The sequence below is a fragment of the Delphinapterus leucas genome, chromosome 3 (genome assembly GCF_059928025.1).
Source record: "Delphinapterus leucas isolate spDelLeu-1000000601 "Yukka" chromosome 3, BTC_Dleu_Yukka2, whole genome shotgun sequence".
Classification (NCBI taxonomy): domain Eukaryota; kingdom Metazoa; phylum Chordata; class Mammalia; order Artiodactyla; family Monodontidae; genus Delphinapterus; species Delphinapterus leucas.
Window position 1 is genome coordinate 46465077 of NC_143131.1, and position 14355 is coordinate 46479431.

General features: G+C 41.0%; 1 long non-coding RNA gene across 1 annotated transcript in view; it reads left to right on the forward strand.

The window, feature by feature from the left end:
• Positions 1 to 14355, forward strand: part of LOC111186504 (uncharacterized) — a 194888-nt gene that overhangs the window by 167725 nt on the left and 12808 nt on the right. The window contains exon 3 of the long non-coding RNA XR_016392651.1: positions 11073 to 11247. This is a non-coding gene — a long non-coding RNA (uncharacterized LOC111186504). The remainder of the gene's footprint in view (positions 1 to 11072; positions 11248 to 14355) is intronic.

The window sequence follows — 14355 nt, forward strand, 5'->3', positions numbered from 1 at the left end:
CTGTAATTAATATATCTGATATTAGATGTTTTAAATTGATACAGCTAGCAGTATTTTTTCATATAAAAGTAATGATACATCTTAAAATAATTTTTTTTTTTTTTTTTGCGGTACGTGGGTCTCTCACTGTTGTGGCCTCTCCTGTTGCGGAGCACGGAGCACAGGCTCCGGACACGCAGGCTCAGCGGCCATGGCTCATGGGCCCAGCCACTCCGTGGCATGTGGGATCTTCCTGGACCGGGGCATGAACCCGTGTCCCCTGCATCCGCAGGCGGACTCTCAACCACTGCGCCACCAGGGAAGTCCTTAAAATAATTTTTTATGCTCAATGAAATGTACTTTATATCTCTACTTTACCTGTATATTGTGTACTCCTGGTAGGTAGGCCTGTCCCTTCATTACATTAAGAGGTACTATATTCATTTCTAATAACTTTACAATTTAAAATAGAACATTTTTGTCAGCTTTTCTTTTAATAGCTTGGCATATGTGTTCTACCTACCTACTACTATTCATTTACATGACGGGTAGGGCCTAAAACTTTCTCTCTCCTCTGATAAGCACTCTGCAAAATTGTCAACTGCGACTGCTTGCTGACACAGGAATGACAATTTAGTCTGCACTAGCCTAGGGTACAGTGTAGGCATTCATGAACCATCTGGATTTTAGCAGACTGAGCTCTACCTCAGGAAAATTTCCCATTACACAGTGGTCACTTCCTATGTCACTCTGCTAAGGGTTCCATCACCTCTACAGTATCTGCAGTTTAACTTCTTAGCTTTTGACACCCACTTCTGTGTGGGCTCCACTGTCTGTCTTTATGTTCATTATTTAAGTGTTGCTGTCAGAGTGGGTGGTAGTACGCTCTCTCAATTGTCATGGCAACCAGAAAATCATTTTTCTAATCTTGTCGTTGGCTATTAATTGTTACTTTACAAATCTATTATATAAAACGTCTCCACATGCCAGAGTGAATCAATCTTGTATGGATTACTTTTTTTTCAAATATTTTACGATCAGATTCCAAACTAATTTCTTTGTTGATTAGGTGTCAATAGTCTAAAGGTGAGGTTGCGTACAGTAACATGGCAATTCAAAGCCCAGATTCCCTGGCTATTTGTCTGTTTTTCCCCCCCTTTTACTTTTCTGTGATAATTAAACATAATTCCAGAGAATTAGTAAAAGTAGAGTACTTATATCCTAGATGCAATACTTTAATATGTCAGCCTGGGGAAATTCGCTGGCTTATTCTTTGTAGATTGAAATGAGTTCTTTTAATTTTGTGCAGAATTGTATAGCTTTCCCTGCCGATGGTGTTAACGATACCTTAAAAGAGGTACTAAGTGCTATCTCTTCTTTAATTCCTGGAATAGAGAGCAGCTGAGGAGATGGAAGACTATGGCTAAATACCTTACTAGAATCTAAGTGGAAAGTAGAAATGTTTGTGCTTTAATAAAGGATTTAGGCCTCCCTGGTGGCACAGTGGTTGAGAGTCCGCCTGCCGATGCAGGGGACGCAGGTTCGTGCCCCGGTCCGGGAAGATCCCATGTGCCGTGGAGCGGCTGGGCCCGTGATCCGTGGCCGCTGAGCTTGCGCGTCCGGAGCCTGTGCTCTGCAACGGGAGAGGCCACAACAGCGAGAGGCCCGCGTAACGCAAAAAATAAAATAAAATAAAAAGATAAAGGATTTAACTTACAATGGTTCAAACTACTGAAATATTTGTGTTTAAATTATTGCCTTTGCGTTTGATTATCGATTGTTTACTTTGATCTGATTCATGTTAACCTCACTGGATGTCAGATTGATGGTGCGCATACTTGTCTGAGATTTCCATTGCATGTCAGCAGACTCAGCATGGGGGGAACAAGATTAGGATTTTTGCACTTGTAGCTCAGTGGATGGGACAGTACAGAGATACTTTGTGCTGTGTGCTATGTACTTTGGAATGTGCATTCTATAAATATTTTATGAGCCATCAGCTTACTGAGCAATATCGTAGTGATTTTTTTTAATGGAGAACATAGCATCTTCTTTAGTTGTTTATTATTTTTTATGCCATATGTTTTCATTTGAAGCTCTCTGGATAATTCAGGCAAAAAAAGAAGTGAGTGTGGCTTAAAAATACCTGAATTAGCTGCTAGGCTTAAATTCTCTGAGCTTGTGATGCTCAAACAGAGGTGCACATCAAAGAAAATCCAAGGACCTTTATACATAAGAATGTTAAGACTCTCAGACCTCCTGATTCAGAAGCCTCCAGAGGTAAGACCCTGAATCTGTCTGTTTAAATAGATTTCAGGTGCCCCTGGCTCTTCATTCTGGCTAAGAACCACAGACCTGCTAAATACTCTGTTCCTGATTTATATGGTGCATACCTTATAATTTGTGTCTCTTGAATTAAAATTTTTGAGAAATCCTCATGCATGGAATCTTTCTAAATTTCTGGTTTGAAAGGCAACTTTTGATTACATTTAAGCCTATGCATTCGCTTACATTTATGGTGCACTTTACATTTAGCAAAGTACCTTCATTTCATCCTCACCATCATCTTGTGAGATAGGCCATGGCCAAGGTGCATGAATGTGCAAGTTGGCTCGCAGCACATGAGCCCCTGGTTGAGGGGACATATGGGGCCTCCAACCTGGTCCATACAATGAACACTAAATTGTGAGCCTGCACCAGGCTGGATTAGCTCAGAGGGGACATCTTCTTCTAACTCTCACAGAGGCGTGCCATGGGCCAGAGGCTCCCCTGAGGTAAACAAACCAGGGCTTATTATCCCCTTGAAGAGCTTGAGAGGCTCTGACAGGATCAATAGCTCTTCCAAGGTTTCACAGGTAATGAGTGGCCAGCTGAGACGATGTTACTTGGCTTTATCCAGTGCTTTCCTGTCATACTAGAAATTATTCTTGTATATTCTTTGAGATACCCATGTAATTCCACCAGAGTAATTTACAAATGCTCTGGTTGTTCATTAAAACTGGTTCCTGGCCATATAACTATGTAGAATGAGTTTCTTTTTCTTTTTGATCAGGAGCAATTTAGTCAACGTTGGTTGTGACTTGTATTTGAAAACAAACACTCATACAAACAAAACAAAACAACGGCCTGATAACCTTTGAAATTCTAGGCTATGCTGAACATCTAGATTAAAATATGGAAAATCAATACAACTTCTGGGAGTTTTCATAAAGATGATAATGTATGTAAGATCATCCTTCAGGACATGACTGTCTTGTGATGTACTGGAAACAGTAGGAGCCTGGAGGTGGGGAAACTCAACGTCTAGTCCTGATATTTTCCCTGATTTCATGCATGCCTAACCCAATTCATGATGAAATGATAAACCTCTGGCTTTTTTTTTTTTTTTGCTGGAAATTAGTCTTGCACAAATACGTTCCTTGGCTAGTCTGCATGGTTCCAATGGTGGGCCTTTGTATTCTTCTAGCCATGTCCCTGTGTCTTCACCAGCTGCCACTGTGCTCACCGGGTCACTCTCAGTGGGACATGGCTCTTCTCTCCTGACCCTTGCTGCTGCCAGCATCACTCTTGCCTCTTATTTCCCAACCCTGAATGTAAAACCTTCCTCTCAACTCCTCATGTAAGACAGAGATCAGGCTGTAAGTATTGGTGTGTCTTTATTAAAGGCTTGCAGTAGTGGAAAGGAAGTTCAACACCAAGAATAACTCATAATGCTCTCTTTCTGGGCTGGTGCGCTATCTCACTACCAGCCTGTCTCTGCGTTCCAGGCACAGCTCGCTCAGAAAGACTGGCAGAGCCCCAGGCCTCTCCAGACGCGGGAGTCCAAGCATAATGATTCTCATCTACAAAAAGAGGAGGAGGGTGTTTCTCCCCACCTCATCTCAAGACCTGCCTCCCTGGTTTTTAATTTCTGCCCTACGTTTCAAATTTTCTAGGATTATTAAGAGTGGTAGCATCTGCTTACTTCAGGAGAAACCTCATTTCTGCCCAGAAGGATGTGGTATCTCCCTAGAGTCCCTATAAGACAGTTCAAAGGCATTAGTCAAGTCAGGCTCCAGTAAATTAATCCAAGTCTAAATTATTCCACCTTTAATGCTAGTCCCTGTGGGACACTGATGCTCTATCAGTGTGTATCTGTGCTTTGACTGGTTGAGTTCTATCTTATTCTCTCCTCTGAGGATTTCAAGTAATCTGGATTCCAGGATCGAGGGTCTCTTTTTAGACTTCTCTGTTCTTCTCATTTTCCAATATGTCAAATGGAGATGAAAAGTCCTTTATAGGGTTTTTAAAGGATCATATGTAAAGCATGAAATCATGCTATTTATGTGGTAGATTTTGTACAAATACTAAGTTTTACATTTTGTATATATATATTAATTTTAATTTAACAAATACTAAATAATAATTGCCAGGTACCATGCACTTCTATAAATGCGTTTAAGAATAACACATTTTATAACATCCCTTGGAAGTACTATGATTATCTTCATTTTATCTTTACTCTGAGACTCAGAGAAGTTAAGCAATTTGCCCAAGGTCACACAGGTAGCAGTGGACGAGTCAGTCTGGTTCTAGAATCTATGTTCTTAGCCATTTTGCATAGGCTTAGAATTTTGGTATCTGAAGACATGACCAGAGTGAGCAAAAAAATAAATGTTTATTTGCAATATGAAGGAAGCCTTAAATTAGGATTTTAGTGGAAACAGTTATCCAAGTATATAAATCACCAAGAAAATAAGGATCTGTGTTCTTTCAGATGCCAGTTTTTGTGTGGCTTGTTATTGAATTTTTATGTGTAACAGGTGTTGATAGAAGGCAACAACGAAGGGCCCTATCCTTAATCTGGGGCCTTGCTATTGAAAGTGTGGTCCCAGGACTAGCAATATCAGCATCACTTGAGAGTTTGTTGGAGATGAGGATTGTCAGGTCCACCCAGACCTGTTGAATCAGAATCCGGATTTTACCAAGAACCTCAAATGATTTCTGGGCACAGTAAAGTTTGGGAAGGTCTGGTCCAGAGCAGCATATGTTCCAGCATTGACACAAAATAATATGACGCAGGTATAAGCAGCTGTTTACCAGATGTGCCGGGGGGGCATCAATATGTTCGTATTCCTAGAATGAACTTGTAACACGTCACTCTTCAGCAGCGGGAGAACTCTGTGTTAGTATATCGTGATTGCCACTAGGAAACATCCCTCTGTAAAGTTTCTTCTATTTGATACAGACCTCCCAGACCACCATTGCCAAGCTCCATTTGAAGGCTCTAAGGTGATGAGGGTCCATGTCATCCATTCCAGATCATAACTCGTGGATCTGTTTGAACAGGCACACAAGTTGATCAGTGTTATCCGGGTGACAGAGGCTATTCTGTGATGTCATTCATGTCTTTGAGATTCTCAGTGGCGATTTCCGCTCTCCCGGTTTATGCTTTGACCCTTCTCCTCCAGCACAGGGGCTTTCTGACTCCTGCCTCTTCACATGGCTCCTCCTGTCTGGCCCAGAGCTCAGTGTGCTGGGATCTGGTCTGAATACTCTTATCCTGTTTCTCTCATGCCTTCCTGTCCTGCTTGGACATCTTGATATCCATCTGAGAGCCCCTCTCCAGATTCTGAAAATTGTTGGTATCCCCTAGCTGTACCCAGCAGTGGATTCTCCTCCATGCTGGAGTGACTGCATGTGTGTTGTCTGTGGGACTAATCAGACACGGGGTTGAACCCAGCTTCTGATCTTTCTCTTCCAGTCTTGCTCTGCCTTGTGTCCCTTCACAACTCTACAGCATCCCTTGCCCTGCAGAGAGGTCTAAGGCCCGTAGGCACTATTTCTTGTGGATGAGCATGAGAGTGCAAATGCACTATAAAAAAGGTAAGGCTGTGAATGCATTCAGTCATGGGGGAACTGGATTCTGTTTCAGTTTCTGCTGTCAGAACAGCTATTCTTCTAAATAAAAACATGAGCCAAACACAGTCTAATTTAGTTAATAGAATATCATGATCAAATCAGATTGGATATTTTATAACCTAAATCAGTTGCGGAAATGAAATAACGTGCCTTGAGCTCCTTCTTCTATGGCAGGTGTGTTAATAACTGCTAGTTCTCTTTTTCCTGGCAATCAGTTCAAATAAAATAGAAAAGGTCTGTTTTGATGTGGTGGGTAAACCTGGCTTTGATGTCTGTATTCTAAGTCTGTCTTCCTAAAGGCATGTAGTAAGCATCATAAGAAGTGTCTGAGGCCATTAAATTCTACTGGACAGTCCAACCATTATGGTCAGAAGCACATCATCAAGAAAAGCTGTTATTTTTTGACAGTGTTTTTTCCATAATTGATAAAAGCTACAGAATAGTCTTTGCACAACCCAGGGTCTCTGTAGGAGTGTGAGGCTGGCTTGGGAATGAACAGTGTGTGTTTTGTTCAACTTGGTTCAAATCATGGAGCATCTGGTTTATGCAGATAATAGAGAGCATTTGTCCAGACACCTGGCATGTGCAAATTGCTTCTCATTTTTATACTTGCAAATTAGGAATCCAAGACCCCTGCAAGGTTATGAATAAATAACAGGGCTAAGGGCTTACAGACCAAAGTCATTGTTAAAATAAACAAGCTTTAGCTCAAGATTTAACAAGCCAGTCACCCTGCAAGTAGTGCATTCCCCGCTCTGCATTGTCATCTTTGTGGCTTATATTCACCAGTCATTTCTTTTTCTTTTCCTTTTTTTTTTTAAAGAGATTGTCTCCATTCCCTCATTTTGATGGCCTTTGACAGATGGTACACAAAGGAAATATGGTTTTATATAGTGAGCTTGGTTGGTGTGAGGATGAGGTTAGAGGTCTTTGCTTTTCTACCCTTGGTAAAGTCTCAGAAAAGAGTTGGCTCTGGACAGAATTGTTAGGAAGTGCGTCCTTCCATTCCATGACGTTCCTCTTTCTCTACCCTGACTTTGCCCTATGATGGATTGCCTCCCCTGAGTGTTCTTTTCCTTCTTACCGCATCTGAAAACTTGTTTTCAGGAGATATATGCAGAAAAACTCATACTCATGAGCAGACAGCTGTTAAAGTTGTAATATATTCCTTTTACAAAGAATATTGGTATTTTAAACTCGAGACAAGAAACCACATGTCAGAGGAAAAAAATAGGAACCTGTTAATTGCAAAATGTTAGGCATTAGTGAACAGATGGAGAAAATATTTCAGTGGGGGAAGGAGATCCTGAGTTTCATTAATCCACACAGGCTACTTGCCCTGCCTACGCATACAATAGGCTGTTCTTCAGAGTTGGAAAGTCAGGACTGAAGTGGAAGGGTGGGGGAGAGGAGGGGATATATATGAGGATCAGTGGAGAAGAAGAGCAAGAAGAAATATGTATGTGATGCTAAGGAGTTGGAGTTATCTTTTTATTAAGAAACTGAGGCTTTGGACTAAGAGATGGAAAACAAGGGTGCTTACAATTCCTACTTAATACTGTGGAGTGGAGGCTATCCTGACAATCTGGTGTGCTTTCAATGTAAAAACATACTTTTGAAGAGTGATAAGTCCTTATGTAAAAGCTTGAAGTCATTATTCATTTTGTTAATATTTTCACTTGTTTCGTGTTTGATTTGCTTAAAGTAATGCACTTTTGCACAGAAAATAAACCCTAGGCAGTAAAATTTAATCAGATATGGTGTGGTGGCCCCCAGGACGGCCCCCAGTAACTCTTGCTTCCTGGTATCCATGCCCTTGTGTAGTCTTTTCCCATACTGAGTATTATTGATCTATGAGACAAGTAGGATATTATGGAAGTGACGCTGTGACTTCTGTAAGGTTAGGTCACAGACGTGTGGTAGCTTCTGTCTCTTACCATCTGCATCACTTGCTCTGGAGGAATCCAGATGCCGTGTGATAAGAACATACAAGTAGCCCCACGGAAATCTCATGAGGGAGGAAGTAAGGTCTTCTGCCATTAACCAGCTCCAACTTGCCAGCCAAATGAATGCCTCCTGCTGGAAGCAGATTCTCCAACCTCAGTCAAGCCTTCAGATGAAAATCCAGCCAACATTTTGATTGTATCCCCGTGAAAGACCCTGAGCCAGAACCATGTAGCTAAGCTGCTCCCAACTTCCTGACTCACAGAAGCTATGAGAGATAACCAGTGTTTATTGTTATTTTAAGCCAGTATATTTGAGGTAATTTTTTATGCAGTAGTAGATAACTAATACATATGGATAAGGCAGGGACCTAGGCTGGAAGTATGCACAGAGAAAGAGTGCCTGTGTTTTGCAGAAATTATACGTTGTAGAAAGGAGAAGGGCAGTGTAGGGTAGAACAAACAGTTAATGACTTGTGGAGGAAGTGGCACAGTGGATGTCCCACAAAAGACCTGGGACCACCTGAATGAATGGTCCCAAGAGAAATTTTTCTGGTGGGAAGAATGTGATTAGAAGGCAGAGTGATATGGGGAGGGGGAAGTGTAAGCTGGGATGAAGTGAGAGAGTGGCATGGACATATATACACTACCAAATGTCAAATAGATAGCTAGTGGGAAGCAGCCGCATAGCACAGGGAGATCAGCTCGGTGCTTTGTGACCACCTAGAGGGGTGGGATAGGGAGGGTGGGAGGGAGACGCGAGAGGGAGGAGATATGGTGATATATGTATATGTATAGCTGATTCACTTTGTTATACAGCAGAAACTAACACACCATTGTAAACAATTATACTCCAATAAAGATGTAAAAAAAAAAAGAAGGCAGAATGATAGAAATGAGCAAGCTCTTTGGGGGAGGTCTAGTGTGTGTGTGTGTGTGTGTACATTCATGTAGAAGGGTCTTAAATGCTAGTTTCTGATTTTTTGATCTTGGAATATTATCTAAGAAGTAGAAAAAATCTTTAAAATTCTTAAGCATTAGAAATCATCTTGGAATCAGATTTTAAGAAACCTAATCTGGTTTTAGACTACAGGATGAGTTAGGAGGGAGTAAAGATCACTGAGAGGATCCCACGGTGATATAGGTTTGTGAGAGACTTAGTTGAGGGCAATGAGAGTGGCGAGGAAGGGCAAATCTATGAGAAGACAAAAAGGCCAAGTGACAGCCTCTCTTCCCTTGGACTGCAAACACCATGGTGTCAGGAACTATTCTCGTTGCCAAGCATATAACCGGCATTGGTAAATGCTCAATATGTATTTATTGAATGAATGAATGAAAAAGGGCCAGTCCTTGGCAGAGATGTCAATAAATTAATAATCAGCAGTTGGCAAAAGTAAGACCTCAGGAAGTGTGAACAACTCCCTTCCAAGTCCATCCTCCTGTTTACTCTTCTTTTGTTCACTGGCCTTCTTTCAGGTGTAGAATAGGACCATATTACTTGCCACCCCCCGGGTCTTTCGTCATGATGCTGTCTGTTCTTCCTGGGCAGACTACTCCTGGGTCAGTAAGGTAATGAGAGATGTGAGGATCATTTGATTAGTATGTGGCTATCCTATTAAAATGCAAATAAGCTCCACAAGGAGAGGGAGCTGTCTGCTGGAATCACTCTTATATCTCCAGGTCATTTTACTGTACCTATTTAAGTTAAGGATGAGATACCAAGTAAATCTCTTCTTCTCCATCACATCTCTCACTGCCTAGAATACCCCCATGTTCTCCATTTCTCTTCCTGAACAGCTCTTTATCTCACATCTCATATTCTACCTGTGCATAGAAGAATTAACATAGCCTTCCTGTGACTGCTATCCTTCAAAGGGTAGCTTTCATGGTTAGCCGTTGGCTGGTGTCAGTAACATGAATTTCTGGAGGTTTTCCACCATTCCCTAACTGATAAGGGTGGTTCGTTGTACCTAAATTATTTGTACAAATAGTATTCATATTGGACACTTGCTTTTCTCTGGGAGTTTGGAATTTTTGTACAGTTAGGCAGATGGTACCTATGTGGCCAGACCCCAGTAACAACTTTGAGGACTGAGTCTCTAATGGACTTCCTGATAGACAATATTTCACACACATTGTCACAGTTCAATGCTGGAAGAATTAAACACCTTCTACGTGAGTCCACGGGGAAAGGACTCTGGAAGCTTGCGCCAGGTTTCCTCCATTCTTCCCATGTGCCTTTTCCCTTTGCTGATTTTGTTTTGTATCCTCTTGCTGTAATAGCTCACAGCTGCAAGTACAGCTCTCTGCTGAGTTCTGGGAGTCCTAGCAAATCATAGGAACTGGGGGTGGTCTTGAGGAACCCTGACCCCACCATCCATTGGCAAATTCTGTCAGCATTGCTTTCAAAATCTATCCTGAATATGACCATTGCTCATTTCCTCTACTGCTTCCACCCTTGTCAGAACCATTACTATATCTCTCCTAGTTGGTACTCTTAACCACTCTCCCTATTTCCACTCCTCTTTGTTTTTGAGCAGAGCAAACTGATTAAAACAAAAACATGACCTGTCACTCCTCTGCTCAAACCCTCCAGTGACCAGACCTCCCACTCAAAGAAAAAGCAAAGTACTTACATGACCACTGTAGCCTGGCTGCCCATTGCCCCCTAGCTTGCGTACCCTCCTGCTTCCACCTCATTCCCATTCCTCCACAAGCCCGTTCTCCCCTCAGAGCCTTTACACACACAGTCCTTTTGACCTGGAATGTTCTGCCCGGATGGATTTGTGTGGCTCAGTCCTTCACTTCCTTTAGACTTTTTATCAAATGTGGCCTTAATATGAGGCCTTCCCTGGACACCCTGCCTGAAATGTCAACCTCTCCGTATTCCTCACAGTCCCCATCCTTCTTTACTTTTCCCCCTTAACAATTATTATCAACCTATTATACATGTGTTGCTTATTTACATTATTTATTGTAGGGATTTTTATCTGTGTTCACTGATGTAACTCCGGTGCCTACAATAGCTCCTGACTTACGGAAGGAACTCCAGAAATGCTTGCTTAATGAATGCACAAATGAATGAATAAATAACACACAACCCAGCCCCAAATCTCACCTTTTCTGTATAGCTTTCCCCAATTCCCTAGAACCTTTTGTATGTAACTTTGTTTTTTTTAGTAATTTTCTTTTCTTATTCTTGTTGTTTGCTACTTCTGATTGACAATTATTTCCTAATTCTCTTTGTAGTCCATACACCTGGAACAGTTTCTGGCATGTTGTAATTCAACAACAACAACAAAGTTTTGAAAGAGTGCATGAATAAATGAACTTTTCTTGTCATGCAAAATATCTTTCCAAATGATTATTCCAAATTACACTGACGGCAGCAGTATATGAGTGCACTCCTTTCACGAAAGATAAGGTAAGGAGTTTGTTTTTGCTCCTTCAGTCATGCTAAGTGGCTATATTGTATTTTTGTTTGTTTCTTTGATTGCTACTGTTTAACTGTTTTCAATTCTTTTTGTTAAATCTATAAATCTGTTCTGCTTGTACTAATTTGTAATTTATTTTAGAAACAATGAAAACACAAAGTTTCCAAAGACTATGGAAATTGGTTGTTTCTTTGCATCAGCAAGATTGGAGAGCTTGTGAGTCGGGGCCCCGGATGCCTCCAGGGCCAGAACTGGAAGTGAATGTTCTGTTGGTGGAGATGGGATGTACATTCTCCGCTGCTCCTTGCTGCTAGTATTCGGTACCACTAATGAGTGCCGCGAGGGGAAGTGGGCTCTGTGTTGCCAAAGTTTCCTTTCCAAAATTAAGTTTTTCATCTCTTAGGTCTAAAGGTGAAATCCTGGAGGTGAAAATACAGAGTAACTTTAGCAGTAAAAATATTCACCTTAAGAGATAATGAAATGGTAAAAGTACTAAAAAGTAATCAACAACATGAGAAGCTGTGATATAGATTCACTACCCTTGAGAGTGTTGAACATAGTATGTGCTTCATATTCACGTCTCTGGGAAGTATTAGTATGGCTTATGATGATTAAGAAATCATTTGTTTTTGTTCTTTTTCTCCCTCTATCAGATTTCCAAATTGTAACAGTTGAACCAGAGTTGGCAGAAGGCTACTCCTACATTTGGTTTCGAATTTGGTAATTCATTTACAGCAGCTATTAAATTCCTGACTGATAGGTCAGGGAAGCTTCTGGCCAGCAGAAAGCATGTGTTGTACATATTTTATCAACCACACAACACAGCAGAATTCCTCATTTTCATTGCCAGCTGCCCTATGCCAACACTCTCCTGGAGTTATGTGCCGTAGAACTAGGGTTATACTATTAAAATCTGTAGTCTTGAAGAAATTGCTTTGTTTTCAAAGAGTTGCTTGCTAGAAAAGGGGAATGACATTAATAATACAGGCTGGCCCATCATTTGGACAGTTCCCTTGGTGGTCAATTATAGCTGGCATCCTAGGGTGAGCAGCATCTGTTCTACAGACTTCAAGTTTTCTTCTCACAATGAAGAAGATGGAGAAGCTGTTGAATGCACATTGGGAATCTTCCCTAGTTTTGTAGGTGGCATTGCCAGATCTAAACTGTTAGCGATCACCTTGTGTTAATCTTTTAAATTTTCTTCTTTTTTAAAATATGAGGTTTTCTGTGGCTGCCTACAGGATTTCAGCATAGAGCCATATGTGTCTTTTTGTGAAAATAACTGAAGTGCTTATTGCTACTTAAAATTTCAGAGGAGACAGAATTTGTCAAGTTCAGAGCTCTCAACCAGGTGCTCTGGAAGAATATAAAAGAGAGAAGCTTGGTTTATCATGCCTAATAGGAGATAGCACTAGAAATATCTGGTAGTGGTTCATTTAGTTTGTTTAGGACATGATTGTAATGTTGGTGTATAATGAAAGTTACCCAAAACCCATTTTCATAATACCAAGTAATGACTGTACTTTATCATAGCACCGTTGTCCTGTAGTCTAAACATTATAGCCTTATTCATCATGCCAATAGCATTATTTTCATATCATATCTCTCTTTTTTATTCCACTGTCAAGGCAATAAGTAAATTATGCTGCCTTTAATTTTCTTTGGGCAAAAACTATATAATAATTGACTTTATTTCTCTTTAAGTTAAATATTTTCTAAATTTAGAATTAGTTCCTTGATGTTTCAATTAGGTTTCATCTTGTATATGTCCTGTAAACATGTTCTGTAGACCTCCTGGTAAAAGAGATCAAGCTATTTAGGGAGTGGTTATGGCTTTTTCTTGAAAAAAAACCAAAAACAATCAGAAAAGCAGAGTAATAATAGGCTTCCATGGCTGATTATTGGTCTGAAAGAATATATGATATTCAGAGCCTGCTATGTATCAATTACATGCTTGGTAGTTTAAAGACATTTATCATTTCTACAGATTGGCCTTTTTCAGTGAGTATTAGAATTCTCTTTACACAATAAAAACACAAAAGCACCTGGTAAGGAACAGTACTATTTCTAACAGCCTCACTATGTGAAACTGAATCTTCTCTTTTTGCAAATAGTGGAAGAGATTCAGGATAAATGTAAAAGATAAATTAGCTACATGGTGGCACTGAGGCTTTTTGACATTGCAGAAGGAATGAGTTCAGCAAACCAGTTTGATAGTCGTACCGGTTATGTCGTGTTCGGCTCTAGCGGCCCTTTATGGCGACACTGATTTCTCTTTAATCTCGCAGGATCATGTGCCTCCACATGAGTCTGTGTCCTTTAAAACAGACACCTTGGGGATGCTGAGCATCCAGAAAATGCGCCAAATATTTCAACAACTCATCCCTTTGAATTGCCTTGAGAGTAACTGGCACTTTCTTTGCAACACTTTCAGTGGTGACAGCTCTTTGGGCTTTGAGGACTGGTTTTGAAAATGTGAAGGAAACAGGAAAAAAAGGGAAAAGAAGGAAAAGTTGTCCAGAGCTAAGTCTAGAGAGTGTGGTAATAATTGCTTTACGTGAGCTCCAATTGAGATGTGATTATCCAATAGCAAGCATGATTTTCCCTCCCTTCCTCCCTCCCTTCCTGCATTCCTTCTTCCCTCTTAGCCTCCCCCCAACTCCTTCTCCCCCTCGTCTCCTCTTTTTTTTTTTTTTTTTTGCGGTACGCCGGCCTCTCACTGTTGTGGCCTCTCCCGCTGCGGAGCACAGGCTCCGGACGCGCAGGCTCAGCGGCCTCGGCTCACAGGCCCAGCCGCTCCGCGGCATGTGGGATCTTCCTGGACCGGGGCACGAACCCGTGTCCCCTGCATCGGCAGGCGGACTCTCAACCACTGTGCCACCAGGGAAGCCCCTATCCTCTTTTTTCTTGGCTCATAAAATGCTTTTGTGAAGAAAATTTCAAAAGTGTTTTCAGCATGGAAAATTCATAAAATAAGTAAATATTCTTCCAAAGTGATGGCTTTGAATACTAATATTTTGAAAAGTAAGTTCTAGTGTGTTTGTAAAAAAAAAATCTATCTTACAGCTAACCCCAGTGAAAATACCCATCTCTGGTTA